General features: G+C 40.3%; 1 long non-coding RNA gene across 1 annotated transcript; it reads right to left on the reverse strand.

The window, feature by feature from the left end:
- Window positions 1–658: 658 nt before the first annotated feature.
- On the reverse strand, window positions 659–9314 carry LOC117999067. The gene is made up of 3 exons (XR_004676201.1): window positions 9169–9314; window positions 3670–3779; window positions 659–1222 (listed from the first exon to the last, which is right to left on the reverse strand). It is a non-coding gene; the product is annotated as an uncharacterized LOC117999067 (long non-coding RNA).
- Between the last annotated feature and the right edge of the window lie 2076 nt (window positions 9315–11390).

Genomic DNA, 11390 nt, shown 5'->3' on the forward strand with positions numbered 1-11390 from the left:
ATTTAACAGACTCGCTGATCTAGAGAGCTGAATCTCTCTCTAGCTGAGGACATTTTTATTCCTATTGGTTATGATGAACTTGGGAAATTTCTTCAAAGCTTATCCTAATTCCAAAAAGTCTTCTAAGCCTTATGCATTCTGAAATTCTGGTGAAATTATACATCATTTTGTTTACTAAGGGTTTGAAATTGCAGTTCTTTACTAAGGCTTTTTAAGTACAAAGGTGCTTAAAGTATAAGATGCATATATAGAGATATATACAAGCTATAGATATAGATTCTATACAAAGATTCTTATAGTATAAAGATGAAATTCTCAACCAATGGCTTTTGAGACAAATTTGAACCATTACAAACTGTCCTTACAAGTCACATCTGAAATCCCTGCAAATTCTTAAAATCATACCTCCTTCTCAAAGTTTTACAAATATCATCTTATCTTTAAGTGGGAAGAGGGGCGCCTGGGTGGCTCAGTCGTTAAGCGTCTGCCTTCGGCTCAGGTCATGATCCCAGAGTCCTGGGATCGAGTCCCACATCGGGCTCCCTGCTCAGCGGGAGGCCTATTTCTCCCTCTCCCACTCCCCCTGCTTGTGTTCCCTCTCTTGCTGTCTCTCTCTTTCTGTCAAAATAAATAAACAAAATCTTAAAAAAAAAAATAACTGGGAAGAGCAAATAAAATTGTGTAATGGCCCTTTTAAAATAATATCTAGAATTCTTTCTTAGCCCTTCTCATAAGGCAACATTTCGGAAAATGTAACCTAAAATTCTACAAAGCTCATAAAGTTATTCCATTTGTCCCTCTCCATTTACATTTCCTGCCAAAAAATTCTCTTGGGAAACTTAACAATACCGCTTTCTTTCATGCCATCAGAGACTTGCCTTCATAGAGTTTGCATATGTGGGTTCTGACCCATCAGTTCCGGTCGCTGTTGGATCAGACACTCTCACAGCACACCGGAAATCCTGATGGTCCTGTTCTTCTAAGCAGGGAATGGGATGGAACACAAACTTCCTTAGTTAACCACTCACGAATGACTATCTCCCGTTTACAGTGCATGTTTCAAAATTGGAGACAGGTTGCAAAATTTGAAAACAGGTGTGGATCATCAAGGTAGCATCCCTGGCAGTGCTTCTGTGATGTGATGTGGTTCCCTGAGCAGTCCCTTCTAGGGGATCCAGGGTCAAAGGTGTGGCCCAACGAGCTGCAGGATCCCATTTGGACTCTAAAGCAGATAAAAATATGGACTGTGAATGCTAGCGCAATCCTTTGGCTAAACCCACACAAGAGCTTTTTCAGTATAAAGCAAAATGCGTGGACGTTGAGGCTACTTCATTGTAAACCCCCACATCTCAGCACCATTAACAGTGAAGTGGTGCCTAAGGGCCAATTCAGAGCAACTCCAGAAAATGCTTCTTGTGCAAAAAAGCAACTCTCAGAGCAGGATACCAGGGCTTTTCCATTTCATTGTTGCTGGTGTTGTGCTCATTTTTGCAACAAATAAGAAGCAAATTGCCCACTGAAGACTTCTACTAAGACTCATTTTTTTCCATGTGCTTGAAGAACCTAACTAGTTTACAACAAATAAAAGTTCAAGTGTGTGTATGTGTGTGCACGTGCGTGTGTGTGATTTACATATTAGATGCAGAAATGGTTGATGGATTTTCGTTGCACATTTAGAAGCCAAATGGTAATGCTAAGCCACTCCACACTGTAACACGCCATGCGTCCCCCCATTGCAGGGCACACAGAGCCCTTAAACTCTATCTGATTCTACAAGTGTGGATCTGGGCCAGAGGGCTTCAGAGCAGCTTCCTTCTATGTCTCCAGTGGGGGAAGGACCCTCTGGGGGGCTGACTGCCATCTAATATAAAGGTCTCCAGAGGAGCAGAGGTAGTGAGTAATAAAAGGCTGACATTCAGAAGTGGCTTTTGCCCAGATGCCACAGAATCTTCAGGGAGCCAATCAAAATCTTGAGAATGACTTTGGAAATTTGCCTTTCTTTGGGTTCCCCCTTCTTCTTAGAGAATTTCCAGGCTAAACACAAGATTTTTGTAGTGTTTATAGATTGGAGACTTTCAACCATGGACAAAAAGTAAAATTCCTGGAAACCAAAGAGAATTGGGTGGCATCGGGGAGTATGGAAGCAGAAATTAGATGGAAGTTAAGTTTGGAGGTCTGACCCAAAAAAATGATCTGGATAGCAGAACACAAAAAAATCTTGGTTTTTATTTAAGAACATATTATTGGCCTTAATGAGACAATGGGGCAGGAAAGGGGCACAAAGCCATGGGAACCTTGGCAGGGATGTCAGACTCTAGTTTCTGGAGATAACGAAGGGTAAATTTTCTAGGTCTTGAGTTTCTCATCTACAGCAAGAGAGGCTGGCTGGAAATCTCCAAGTTTCCTTCTAGCTCTGAAATTTGATCATTACAACTCAAATAATTTATAATTCTGTTGCTACAATTTCAAAGCACCTGCCCTGATTTCTATGAGAGCCATAGTCAAGGGAACATAAACTATGTGCTGTATCCCATTTGTCCTTACTCCTTAATATTATGGTAGGCCCAGGGCTCTAAGAATATTTACAGGATCTGCTGTTTCCATTCCTGGCTCATAAGCCAAGATAAGTCTTGCAGAATTCACCATCCATTTTGTTTCTGTGGCTACGTGGAGTCCCTTGTAGCTATGAAAGATCATCTGGTAGATTCATGTCATAAGACAAAATGCAGTAACGAGATCCAAAGTTTCTTTGCCTCTCACTCAAGCCGAATATTTATTATAAAAATAAACATATACGGTTTAGGTGCTTCAGCCATCTAGGCTGTTGGTACGTAATCTCCCAGATGGATCCCTCACTGAACAATTCTACGCTTTGTCTAGTCACTAGGAACCTGGTCTCTGAATTTGAATATGAGCTATCTAAAGAGCATTAGCAATGAGCAAAATAAGTTAGAATCACGGGGCTCATTAGTTGCCTATTCTGATCAACTCTGGGCTCTATTATGTGATTTTTATCGCCCTCCTGCTGATTGAAAGTTGGTGGGGGAAATAAACAACTTTATATTTGAGCAGTGCAACCATTATACATTGAAATGTGCATACACAGTGGGTATGTGTTAACTGAATAAATATTAAGTGCTTACTACATCCAAAGAATACCTGAATCTATTAGAAGTTTACGTTTTTCTTCACCTTCCATGAGCCCCAAGCCCCGATGGATTTAAGGAGAAAAGAAATGTCTTTTAATATTATTTAATCAGCCAGCCATGGCTCTATCTTAATTCTAAGCAAAGACCTTCTGACAAACTGCTGTTTCACTGTTCTCAGGGTACACATAAAGTGGGCTTTTCCCATGAAGCATACCTAAGCCTCCTGGGCCCATGATATAACTGGTGTTTAAAAGGCCAGATGCTATTATTCCGAAACATGAACACACGCTATTGCAGATTGCTGGTACACTCACACACACAAGCAGAGGAGTCAGCCCCTCACCCTGAACGTTTTTACATTATTGGCATTTTGCAGAACATGTTCTACTTCTCCGCATTTTAATTCGGAGCTGCAGCTAATCGAAGCACATGCTTTATCCTTGGCAGCCACACACCCCAGATGTGCAGCCCCTGGAAGGGATCACTGCAACAGTGTCACCTGGCTATCACCTTCCCTTACCTGGTTTCTCCAGCAGATCCCAAAGCAGGCGATGCTGTGAATCCTGCCAGCTTCATCTACTTTCACACTATGCTCTTGTAAATGGGAGAAATTGGTTCACGTTAGATGCTCTGAAACAGAGAGGGAACACATTGCAGAGATGATGAATTTGCACTTTGAAATAATTGAGAAAATGCGCAAGACTTTTCCATGCCTTCACATGTAGTAGAATGTTCTGTTCATAAATAAGGGGCTGGGCTTAGAGACAATAGACAGATGTATGACCTGCTCTGGAACAGAGCTGAATTCTTAATCATTCTGCTATACATTGAAATCACACATGTTGGCGTGTAAAAACCCAACCATGGACTCTCCTTAGACAAAGAACCATTGTTCGTGGTTTGGGCCCCAGAGTCCCCTGGGCTTCTGTGGTTCTAGGCACAAATGGTAATTCAATCAGTTCAACTACACACAAAATAGGAACTGATTCTGGCAGATTGCTCAGTTTCAAACACATTCAACCCCGATTTGAAACAATTTTGCCTGATTTTCATGGAGGCTCCATGTTAATAGCTTGCATCACTTAGCTATAAGGACAAAGCACTGATTTTCTCTAGTAGTTTTGGTATAAAGAGGAAGCAATTTCTGTCCACTCTTACGAAATCAATTGTCCTACATCCTCGTGGTTGTATTAACTAATGGGCACAATTTACTCCAAACATCTTTGAAAGTTCTTTGAAACAAGAAAATGAAACAGAGATGTTTTAGAACAGATTGGTATGGTAACTGAATCTCACTTTCTTAAAGGAACATCAGTATTACTCTCATGTATCCCAGAACACTTCCTCTTATACTTTCTCATGTTGTCGGTGGTGTAAAGTCGTTGCCCAAAACAGTGCAGTGTTGCTGAAGACAGTTATCTATCCTTGTTTTCCAAAATTCTTCACCATTCAGATTGATGGTAATATTTAGTCAACACTGAAGATGTCTGGTGTGGTGGATGGATTCCGCGGTGTGCTACGCCTCAGCTCTTCTGTTTCTATGTGATTTTGATAAGATACTGACTCTCCAACCAGTGGAAATGACACAGATGTCACTAGGTGATTTGAGTTCTCATTTCAACCCTGTCAACTGGGGGGTCCCAAGCAAGGCATTTAATTTCTCTGGCCCTCAGTATCTTTGTCTATAAAAGAGATTAGCAATTTTCCAAGTTCTTGAGCACAAAAATTAATTTATTAGACAAAAATTCCGATATATAAAACAGATGAAAGTCATTCAGATATTAGCTTTCATTTTTCTAAGTTCAAATTCATACGATGTTGACTAGCCCTCCAGTAACCCCTGAGACCAGATAGATGAGAGAACCTCACTCTAGGTATAATGGAAACTTCAAAGAATGTTGATTCTCTGAAGATTTTATGCAACTGCTTTACCAGCCCTGAATGTCCAACCTCTGGGATTTTTATAAGAGAATAAAACCTTTAATGTTTAAGCCATAGTTAATTTAGATTTTCTTTCCATGCAGCCGAATCTAATTCTAACTAAGCAAGTTGTGTCCCCCTGCCTACCCCACTCCCCCCCAAAAAAGTTGAATTACTCTTGCATTGAAAGTACTGGCAACAGAGGAAGTAGGTGATTTTCTGTGCAACCTTACCTTCCCCACACTTTCCTTGACCAACCCCATCACTGAAGGTCTTACTATCTTCGCCACTCTCGCTCCCTTGTCCAGGGCTTAGAGAAGAGAGGGGAAGTTAGAATTGGACAAAGAGGAGGAAGAGGGTGAATGCTTACAAAGGAAATAGACCGTCTAAGTTGGGGCAGAATTTTGGAGTTATACACCTTATCCAACGCCCAAGTTCCTATACAGCTTTTACTCTGTAAGCTTTGATGAAGCATTACTATATAGTGGGTCATGTTACTCATGTAGAGATGGGTAAGACATTACCCATGCTCAAAATGAATGCATAAATTAATGGGGTAGCCAAGCACAGAAAGAAATAAGGGCTAATGCTTTGCATCTTCCACCACTACCCCCCGCAATTGGTCATCCAGTTTCTACTCATTTTCTGTGACAGGCTCTCATTAGTGCCTGCCTCCCACCTGTTCCCTTCCACGTGCACACAGCACTAACAGACTTCTCTATCTAAAAGAGCACCCCACCACTCTATCCCCTTTTTCCTTGATAGCACTTTGCACGTTCTGACCTATGTTATAGTTTTTTTCTCTGCTCACCGACTCCATCCTCCACGGAATGAAAGCACTATGAAAGCAAGAACTCTCTTTTGTCCACTGCTCTCTTTCCAGTGCCTAGAATAGTTACCTGGCACATAAAGTTTTCAATATTTATTGCATAGCTGAATTTTAAGAAGGTTCTTTTTGCTATTGAGCCAAACCATACCATGATTACTTAAATTGATTTTACTTCACTGCATAGCCCGGATTCACTCTGTTGTATTTCACTTTATAATAGTGAAAGAAAGCTATCTATATTGACTGCTAATATCGTGACAGTAAAATGAGGTACTAAATGACAATGTCTTTCAATCAGTCCTTCGTAAGCATTCTGAAATCACATCAAATCACTTTAGTATCTTTTCCACATGACAGTTCATCCATTACTGGGAGGCAGATATTAGCTTTCATTATCCAACCCTACTGCATCCTCACCAACAGTATCTTATTCAGCCTAAAATTTTGCAATTCCTTAAGGTATTTCTCATGTGGCTTATCATATCGCTTCATCATTCTTATGACTCCCTTTCCATTGTACCCTAATTTGCCAAAACTCTTTTAAGAATGCAGTGTCCCATTTTGAAAGTAATGCCCCCCTCCAAAATTTTGTGTAGCACGGTGTGGAACAAGACTCTCAAGTCCCTTTTCTAGATACCATGTTCCTAAGAGATATTCGCTTCTCTTCTTGAGCCATATTTTCCTCTTTCTTATATCCTAAATATTATGAAACGTTTAGTGTGAATGTAAAAATGACTATTTAATGGTTGGTTCCGTCCAATCCCTACCAGAGAAGCCCGGAGGAAGCAGCCTGACCCCCAAAGGGCTGAGAAGCACAAGGCTGGGGGAAGCAGGAAATAACTAGCCAGCCCAGAAAGGGCTCCCATTGGGAAGGAGGAAACTTCATCTGCTGCACAAAGTATAATCGTATGCAAATTACTATGGCTTCTACAAACACGTCTCCTAGGAAGTAACTAGCCTGCCTGTTCAATACTGACAAGTGTCTGAGGCTATTTCTGCAGGACACCAAAACATCTGGAAAAGAGGTAAAAATCGCCCAAATGTTTGAGGAATGGGAGAAATTGGTTCAGGGAGGTGGGAGCTGGTTGCAGCTGCCATAGTCCTTTTATGGCATTTTTATAAGACCTCACTGAACTTCTTATGTTTCTCTAGTATCTCAGCTACACACACACACACACACACACACAGATCTACAGACCTGTGAAACTGTGAAGGACTTCCATAGCTTTTCTAAGGGAAGGGAAAGGATTTAGGTTTTTATCTTCAAGGTCCACATCAATGAAATGCCTCAGTTTGAGATGAAAGTTGAAATGGAATTTGGATTTTAATTTTTCAGTGGCTTTGAACCTTCACAACTTTTTTTGGCCTTAGACCAGAAACATGTTGGTTCCCATGGTGACAACCATCAAGCGCCTGTTTCTAGCCCTCTTAACTTGTATTCTGTCAGTTGTCTCATCTGCGGCTACCTGATCTCTGAGATTCTCTTGTGCTCTGTGATTCTGGGAGCCCGTGATAACACGGTCGTGGTCTCATGATACTGTGGTCATTGCTTTTTACCCAAATCTAACACTTTAACATAGTTCATAGAGTGAAATATTAAATTAAACATTAAAATGATGTTCCTCCATGGCATTCCCATTAGTGGAAGGACTTGAGGAAGAAAAACTATAGAGAATTATATATGGGTATGTCTCCATAGATATATACTTTCCTGCCAAAAATTGTATAGATTCCCTTCACTTTAGTTTACACTCGGTTATAATTGATTTTCCAATGGGAAAGAGACCTATCACAGTGGCTAACTGAGTGGGAAAGTCAATTCAGTCTTTTTTCTTCCTTTATTTTTTTTGGGGGGGTCATGAAGAATCCTACTGTGATAATTAAGGAAATCTCTAACACCACTGAGGATGGGAAACTAAAAGAGCCTATTACAAAATATAGAAATTTATAGCACCACCTATTGGTTTCAAAATAAATATTGAATTTTTTCCCTACTTTTAATAATTATGAAGAATAGTATACAGTGACATGATTATTTTAAGTCTATGAAGATTAATTTTCTTTTTTTTTTTTTTTACTTTCTAACGAGTGATGCTGTGGAAATTTCTTAAGCAAAATTCATAGTCCCGACTACTGCAAACTAAAGCTTTTCTATAGTAGGGAAATAAAGTAGAATTGAGATTTTTATTTATGCATGACTTGTGTTGAGTTGTATTAAATTTCTTAAGTCACGCTTTAAGTATTATTTCTAAACTGATGAAGTGTGTTGGGCTGCATTTTCTCTATTGGCTAACTAGAACAGAGGAGTTAAATAATGTCTGGCTTTTAGTTTCACCTATCATGTCTCTCCCTAAAAGCTGGAGGAGATGCTGAAATCTCTGAAAAGAATAAATTCTCGGGGCTCCTGGGTGGCTCAGTCATTAAGCGTCTGCCTTCGGCTCAGGTCATGATCCCAGGGTCCTGGGATCGAGCCCTGCATGGGGCTCCCTGCTCCACGGGAAGCCTGCTTCTCCCTCTCCCACTCCCCCTGCTTGTGTTCCCTCTCTCGCTGTGTCTCTCTCTGTCAAATAAATAAATAAAATCTTTAAAAAAAATAAAAAAGAATAAATTCTCAGAGCATCGGCTCTTCCAGACTCTCCCTCAGATATCTGATCTTTATTACCCAGTCCAGCTTCTGTAACAATGAGGGGGCCTTCACGGTAATCTCAGAAATGCTCCCTTTCCACTCTGCTTTAGCGTGCACCAGTCTGCCTCCTTTTCCAGAATGCATGATCCTTGCTAGGAACCACTCTGGAAAGAACCACTCTGTCCCTTTCCCAAACGTTAGGAAGCATATGGACAACTCTCTATGGAAACACCCATTCCCACCCTTGGGACGACTTGAGTATCTAAAAGGATCACTGTCAGAGCTTATGAACATATTTCTCTCTCTGACCTCATTTTTTTTTACATAGATTATTTTAAAAATCAGATTTCTCTTTTTAAGACTTAAAGGGAAGTAAAGGTCTTTTAGGTATCAAACATGACATCCTGCCCCTACTCTTCGCTGTGGACGAATAATCTGGAAAACCAACTTCATACAGAGTGCCTCCGCATAGAACTGAAGGAAAAACAAGCCCATTTAGACCTCACATTAAACACAGGTTTTAAATAGTTTCTCCCCATCTAACCAAATATTCACTTCTCCAAAATTGCAACAGGCATTAAAATATGAAAACTGACAATATTTGAAAGCAGAGGAAAAGAAACCAAACAACGCAAAAATAATACCAGATTTTAAGATGAGACGATCCGAAGAAAATAGAAGCATTATCTTCAGGGAAGGGATGATTAGGCTGAAGTATATAAAATTACATTTTTGTAAAAGTCAAAATTGTCAAATCATCTAAAATTCACATGATTCAGTCTAGTATGAAGTGAAGGGGGAAAAAAAAACAATTCGAACATGTTTGGAAACAAAAATGAAAGAGAAGAAAAGAGCCAATAATGTGTCACATGATTCGGATCGGAAGAATTGGTGTTTTGGGCTTTCTTAGCCAACACTGCGAGGCGGCTGCCCTGAGCTCCCTCCAGCACTGGTCTCCTGCTCTTTTCTTCACCATCATTTGCTGGTATTTTCATTCAAAGGCATTGCTTCTCACCAGGTTTCTAACAGGTAGTTGCAACTTGCCCACCTTTGAAAGACTAGCGGTCTTTAATGTCAGAGAATTCAAAACGAGAGCCATGATCTTACTGGGGGATTTTTTTTTTTAAATTGTTATTTTACCTTGTTTTTGAGATTTTACCAAGGTGGGGCATGGCCACAGCTTGATTAGACTCCGAATCCTTCAAGACCCATCTCATTTCATACTCCTCCACTATTCTAAACAGGCTTCACGCTAGGCAGCCTTCACACCCTCCCTGCGGGTCTCACTCGCAGAGCAAACCATAATAACACGCTTCCATGCCCTGGCTGGCTTTTTGGCTCAATGGGACCATTCTGTTGCCAAATCCTGCTTTGAGAGCTTCACGGGTTTATCCTTACATGCACCTCAGTGACGTCCGGCAGTTTGTCTCTTCCGAGCTCAGGTTCGTTTTCCGTGTCCTCTTATTGCTATTCGGGTGACAAAATGTCTACATCTGGAGGGAAAGAAACCCCTACTGTATTTTTTTTTTTTTTGCCTTTTCCTCTGGAAAATATCATCCTGTTGTACACGCGGAAGAGAAAAATGTTAGTAATAAGAGAAGGAAATGAGGGGGTCAGCTGGGGCTGTTAGAGACAGTCCAGACAAAATTTAAAGAGGGAACTGTGGGGACAGTTTTTGAGAAAACTGGGTGATCCAAACTTTGAAACCTACAGCCCATTATCTGGACTCGGCTAAAACATACCAAAAAGCTTAGCTCAGACCTGCAAGGTTCACTTCTCTAAACATAAAATGAAGAAATGTGGAAGGTTTGCTCTTTCTCTTTAATAAAGCACATTAACAACCTGCTTTTGGGAACACAAATCTTTTTATGGAGTAAGAACTAGCTCTTTAAAAACGGGAAATATGTGTGGGGATGGTGTTTATTTATGCATACATAAATATACACACGCAATGATTATTAATATTTACATACACATACACGTATGGAAATAATTGTCTCAGAAAGTGGTTTAAATCTAGAAACAATTGGCAGACAAAGAAATGAAAACTGGGATTGGTCCAGTCTACAAAACCTACGAAACCATCCCAAAGGACAGTATTCCCAACAAAGGGGAGACTGATAGCATAATAATCCCCATAAAAATAACACGGGGGTGGAGGGAATGGAGGATTTTTCAGTATTTTTATGGATTCATAAGAAAAGTTTTAGAACTGAAATTCTTTCCAAATCAACTTTTATTTACATGTGCAAAAATAGATTGACAACTTTGAAAGAAGGGTAGGTAAGTGGGTGTCAGAGTCTTGGCAACTCATGAGAACTTAACTCTTGGGTGAGTGTTTGCCGGATGGAGGAAGAAAAAGACAGAAAGAAAGCCTTCCCTTCTGCAAAGATATTCCCACCAGGAACATGCCACTGTCCACTAACAGAGTCTGTGTTTTGTTCTGTCTGTGCAGGATTCGGGTTGATTTTTATCCCCATGCAACACATGCCATGGAATATTTACATGTTTGGGTACATCAACAAAGAGGAAAAAACAAAACAAAACAAAACAAAAAGACTCACACCACACACACACACGTACACACGCGCGCGTGCGCGCGCACATGCACACACGCACACACACACACAAAATGGGATTGTGCTCCTTTGTTTTGCATTTTCTCTAACGCAGATTGCGGTAATTATCTTCCTGGCTTTACAAGCCTTTTCTTTCATTCTAAAGGCAGTTTTTGGAATCATGTTACACTTAACTCAGTTTAACAAATAAGAGTTGTCTGGCAAAATGGCACCATGTGCTTTCCACAAATATTTGTGGTATAGGCAAGCTCTCAATGTTTTTATTATGCCCAAGGTTCTTTGGTTTT

The sequence above is a fragment of the Mirounga leonina genome, unplaced genomic scaffold (genome assembly GCF_011800145.1).
Source record: "Mirounga leonina isolate KUSES-001 unplaced genomic scaffold, KU_Mleo_1.0 Mir_447, whole genome shotgun sequence".
In the NCBI taxonomy this organism is placed as follows: domain Eukaryota; kingdom Metazoa; phylum Chordata; class Mammalia; order Carnivora; family Phocidae; genus Mirounga; species Mirounga leonina.